This window comes from Gobius niger, assembly GCF_951799975.1.
Source record: "Gobius niger genome assembly, chromosome: 22".
Classification (NCBI taxonomy): Eukaryota; Metazoa; Chordata; class Actinopteri; order Gobiiformes; family Gobiidae; genus Gobius; species Gobius niger.
Genome location: NC_136873.1, coordinates 3,458,787 through 3,464,786, shown reverse-complemented (window position 1 = coordinate 3,464,786; position 6,000 = coordinate 3,458,787).

The window sequence follows — 6,000 nt, the reverse complement described above, 5'->3', positions numbered from 1 at the left end:
ATATTACTGTGTGGATGTCGAACTACTCCTGATATCATTACGCCTTACAATATAGTTCTCCCTTTTTATCCGCTTATAAAATCAACATGTTTCATTTCTGTTATGTACATGTTTTTAGTACGTGTTTAATATTAAGAAGTAAGGTCAGTCATTTAAATGATCATTATCATTACTAGTAGTAGAAGTAGTACCTTTAGGTTTTTTGGCCCTTTTCGTTGCAGCTTTTGGGGGAGCAGTAGTAGCAGAGAGGTCAGAAGGAAGAGTAAGTGAGGAGGACGAGCTAGGAAGAGGGGTGACAGTGGTCAGTTCTGAAGATGAGATAGTAGTTGTGCAAGGAGGGGTAAGAGTAGTAAAGGTAGAAGAGAGAGGAGCAGAGGTAGTAGAGGAACTGAAAGGGGTAAGAGTAGTAAAGGTAGAAGAGAGAAGAGCAGAGGGAGTAGAGGAGCTGACAGGGGTAAGAGTAGTAAAGGTAGAAGAGAGAGGAGCAGAGGGAGTAGAGGAGCTGAAAGGGTGAGAGTAGTGAAGGTAGAAGAGAGAGGAGCAGAGGGAGTAGAGGAGCTGAAAGAGGTAAGAGAAGTAAAGGTAGAAGAGAGAGGAGCAGAGGGAGTAGAGGAGCTGAAGGGGTGAGAGTAGTGAAGGTAGAAGAGAGAGGAGCAGAGGGAGTAGAGGAGCTGAAAGAGGTAAGAGAAGTAAAGGTAGAAGAGAGAGGAGCAGAGGGAGTAGAGGAGCTGAAAGAGGTAAGAGAAGTAAAGGTAGAAGAGAGAGGAGCAGAGGGAGTAGAGGAGCTGAAAGAGGTAAGAGAAGTAAAGGTAGAAGAGAGAAGAGCAGAGGGAGTAGAGGAGCTGAAAGGGGTAAGAGAAGTAAAGGTAGAAGAGAGAGGAGCAGAGGGAGTAGAGGAGCTGAAAGAGGTAAGAGAAGTAAAGGTAGAAGAGAGAAGAGCAGAGGGAGTAGAGGAGCTGAAAGGGGTAAGAGAAGTAAAGGTAGAAGAGAGAAGAGCAGAGGGAGTAGAGGAGCTGAAAGGGGTAAGAGAAGTAAAGGTAGAAGAGAGAGGAGCAGAGGGAGGAGAGGAGCTGAAGGGGTGAGAATGGTAAAGTCAGTAGCAGAGTAAGTAGAGGAGCTGAGACAGGAGAGAGCAGAGGGAAAAGGAGGAGGGGGTAGGAGGGTTGGGGGTCAAGGCTAAATGTGTACACAAGTATCTCCAGGAATCGTTCCAGCTTCTGATAGCATTCTAACTAAGAAGTAGAAAAGATTAGACACTGTACATCCATTGAACAACCCTGAAGTTGCCCATAATACATGTTAATTATCCTTACCATTCAGTACACTTTCAAAAATCTTTTTGACCGTGGCCAGAGCTTCTGCCTCCTGCTGGCACGACGGTTCCACTGGGCACAGACATTCTGCCACAAATGTTTGCCCCATTGTCTTCCCCAGCAGGAGCAGGGGATGCCGCTCCAGGACACTCCATTTGTGCAGCTGAAACACAGACATGTAACAGTAGCGTAGTTTCATTGCATGGTGGGAATTGCCTCTTGCATAAAAGCAATTCTTACTTGTGAAAGTGCACTTAAAAATTCATTTAAACATTCACTCATCACTGAAGTATTCAGGGGTAATCACAGTTATACATGCATGTTTACAGACAGATGGAAGTTATTTAATGTGAAAACCCTTTTTCCACTCTATATATTACAAGCAAATTTGTTGTTTCATAAAGCTTATTGACACTTTTGTTTTATTTGTTGGGTGTCTTTCCATCTATTTTCTTTTTGGCAGCCTCCAGTTTTGACTTGTATGGCTGCTTACAGCCGCAGATCCCGCAGATTTTGGCTGCCACTCCAATTTCTCTGTGGCAGCCAACACATTTCTTGTAAATTGCCATCTAAAGTAAAAGCACACGTACATGTCAATAAGTTGACATCCTGAGCATATGTTATGGTAAAATATCATGCTGTGGTGTACCATGTTATGGTGTAATAGATTTTATTACTGGCATTGTGTGGCAGTTTTCTCTGCCTGTAATTAGGTATGCTGCTATCCCGAGATCGCAGCCACAATGTTGTTCCATATTCACCTGTGCCCAGTCAGGTATGATGGGGTTTGGGGTCATCATCAATTATCTCGCCGTGTTTGTTCATTTTTGGACATTTACCCATGATTCCTTAGCATGATGTAGACGAAACCCTCTATTTCTGCCTCGTTTCGTTTGATACCCCAACTTTCAAAATTTCTGTCAACTTTGGCCCCCCAAAAAACACAGACCAGACAAATAGGATTTCATCAAAAGTAGGTTTAATACAGCATTTCAACTACACACTGGTGATATGTCATAGCAATCTGATGCCAAGAAGTTTTCTTTTTTTGTTGGTGCCGTCGACTATTTTGCATTGAAGTGGTCGCAAAATCACCAGATCTGGGGCTCCAAATCCGCTCGCGAAAACTATCCTATCGTCACCATATTAACAAATAGTAATAATGATCAAATAAAAATAAAAAAAGTTGTTTGGGGTCACAAGTCAGATTTCATTTTCCTATGTTTTTCCATTAAAGTGAGTTGCCACTATTGGGCCCAGTTAGACAATACAGTAAGTGCTGTATCTTCCTTTCTATTTATCACAATCATCAGAATTGGTGGTCACCATTGGTATCATCAGAAAGGTCTTTTCCAGCCCGTTCAGTTGATGTTGGTCATGTTCATATCCATTGACTTTGGAATATTTTGCAGCATACCTACTCCAATGTTTTTTCTGCTCTAGTACTGCTTAACGAGTACTTATTGACTATAACACCTCTGCAGTAGGCATCACCAACAGTTGGTATATAAACTGGATTATTGAACAAGAAATCTGTGTTGTTCATAGAGGATAGCTTGCAGAACTTTCCTGGTTAAATAAAGGTCAAGTAACAATTTCAGTGTATGTGTAAGCTGCTGTTAGTTGTCTAATATATTGGCCTGTGGTTTTAGCAAGATGACCTTGAGTACCATCTGAAGAAATCCAAGTATGCCTATGACAGTTTGACAACCACTGATCTATGCATTTGATCATATATCACAGAAGGTGCACACATGGACATTTAAAGCTGTGAAGGCTAACACATTATGCTAACAAAGACTTACAGCTCCTATGCATGTGGCATTAAAACATTGAAGGATTTAATATATGTAATATACATAATTAATTACATGTTTACAAGCGTTTGTGTAAAACTTGTCTCACTGGTTTTCCCGGGGGTGAACGCAATTGCGTGGAGACGTGCAGGACTGGGGGGGTTTAAAGGGTACTGAGTACCCAGGGCCCAGAGCAGGGTAGGGGCCCTCAGAAATGCTGCAGAAAGCGTTCTGTGTTGTACTTTCTAAGTCTCCTCATAATTGATATTATAAGAACTGAACAACTGGGCTGAAATACAATGGTTGCTACATAGAATTTTGCACAAACAATAATGATGGATAATATCTCAGGGCCCTGACACCCCTTTAAAAATGTGCCCAATGGTTCAGCCCACACACCGGTGTTCAGCACCAGCTTCAGCTCAGCAGTGACTCTGATGAGGTGGACTCTGTAATGTAATGACACAGAGCTGAGAAAGACCTATTAGTATTGGCCTCGCTCTAATGTGCTTTTATTTAACACTAGCCTGTTCTAGTGGACCTTAGAGGAAACTTTCTGTCATAAATGACACTTAAACATGAGGTGAGACGAGTCCTGCCTCTGCCTGTGCTGAGAAGTGGATGGTGCAGAGTCAGAGACAGAGCTCCTTCTCTCCTCTTTTTAGCCTCTAAAGTTTCTCTTTCCTCATATTTATTATAATTGAGCCAACAGGCCAATACAGCGACAAAAGCCACAGGTCGTGCACGCCGTTTTCGCCGAATTAATTATGCTAATAGCTGCGCGCATTTGGATTGACGTAGCTTTGGAGACGAGTCAGCCTGGTTCAAGTTAAAGGTGGAGCTCGAGCCGTTTAGTCTATTCCAACGTAACTTTTTACAACAACAATTTACTGACAACACACTTAAAGGTAAAGGCTTCAAATATGGTGAGACTAAATCAGACTGAAGCCCTTGAGTTTTTTGTTCAGGCCTGTGGCCACAGAGACAGCATAGTATCATCATTTTTTTGTAAAATAGCATTTTAAAAGTCACACATGTGTTTTCTCAGCACAAATATCCTCCCTGGTGTCCTCCCAAATATCCTCCCTGTCCCTGGTGCAGTCATTAAGACATATATAATAAAGTTATAATAGAATATAAATGAACTGCGCGGTCAAACCACTAAACCAAAGAACACAGAATATGAAATGTGAATTTCATATGGGGGGGGGGGTCCTCCAAGATAGTTTGTACCCAGGGCCCAGAATTAGGTGCTACGCCCCTGGTGACGTGTATCCGGTAACTTCACTAGCACGCAAACGTAAATATTGATCGATTTGCACTTTGGAAAAAAATCTATTTCACCATCTCCTGAGAAATTGACATTATAATGTTCCAGTTTAATCACTCGTAATATTATGGTTTTCTCAGTATAATTTAGTGTAATTACAACCGGTTTTCACGTTTTGAAACTAATATAAACTGAGAAAATAGGTAGTTTGCTGATGGTTAATGCTAGATCGTATGCTCCGGAGGGACGGTCTGCTGTGATTTTGTATGGATCTATGAGTTGGTTTGTCTAAAAATACAAATAATCCTAATCCTTAAGGTTAACCCCTTAACTCCCAACTGAACTGAGCACAGTTTCTCCAGTTTGGCTTTACCCCAGTCCAAAAGCTTCTGGAAAAAAGCTGTGAAAATAGCAACAAAACTGAGACGAAAACAATGATGGAAATGTCACAAAAAAGTGACGAAAAATTGATGAAAAAGTGGCAAAAATGTCACAAAAATGTCACAAAAAATTGATAAATAAATGACAAAAAAATGACAAAAAAATTTATGAAAAAATGTCAAAAATGTGACGTAAAAATGACAAAAATGTGATAAAAATGTGACAAAAATGTGACGAAAAAATGGACGAAAAAATGACAAAAATGTGACAAAAAAATGGACGAAAAAATGACAAAATGTGACAAAAAAATGACAAAAATGTGATAAAAAATGACAAAAAAGTTACAAAAATGAGTTGAACACCCAACAAAAAATGTTGGAAAAAAAATCTGATGACGTGAGGAAAAAGATCCTCTCGGTTCAGGTGGGAGTTAAGAGGTTAACCATTTCCCTGGCCCTAACCTTAATTTGTGTCATGATATCTCACGTTTTCACAGCAGACTGTCCGTCCGGAGCAGACGATCTAGCACTAACCTTTGCTGATTTCGGTGCACTGGGTCGTTTTGCATCGGTGCCAAAACGACCCAGTGCACCGTGTGCGCCATCTTGTGGCAAAAGTACGACATTGCAGTGGAACAGGGTCTTGACATTGCGGGATTTATGTTTTATACACTTTATTTAGATTAAACAAATATAAGGTTCTGACATAAATTAGGACAGCAATTCTAATGTTTGTTATTTACACACATTTACATTTAGTCCTGGCTTACACTTGTAATGTATAAAACATTGCCTACAGTATCTCAGTATCATTTCATTTTCAGATTCACATACAGTAAACTTTTTTTTTTGCAATGGCTGTCATTACAGGATGCAAAAACAGGAAACAAAAATGAAATAACAACTGTATTTTCATTTATTCAAGCAACCTATATGTATTGTTTGAAATTATGAGTAGTTTTATCACACAGTACTTTTCACTTCTGGTTGATTAAGTATTTGTAATTTAATTTAAAAAGCTAAACATATTGGCTTGGGTTTGCTGGCCACGCTTTTTGATGACATTGCTAACTATTCATCGGTTAAAAGACACATTTTCCAGATTCATACAACTTTATTTATCCCTCCTAAAGGTTATTGACGGAAGTGAGCGGGGAAGTCTTTAGGAGTTACTGCGCGGACGTTGTGCTCCTGTATCATTACGCCTCACAATATAGTCTCCCTTTTTATTTGCTTATAAA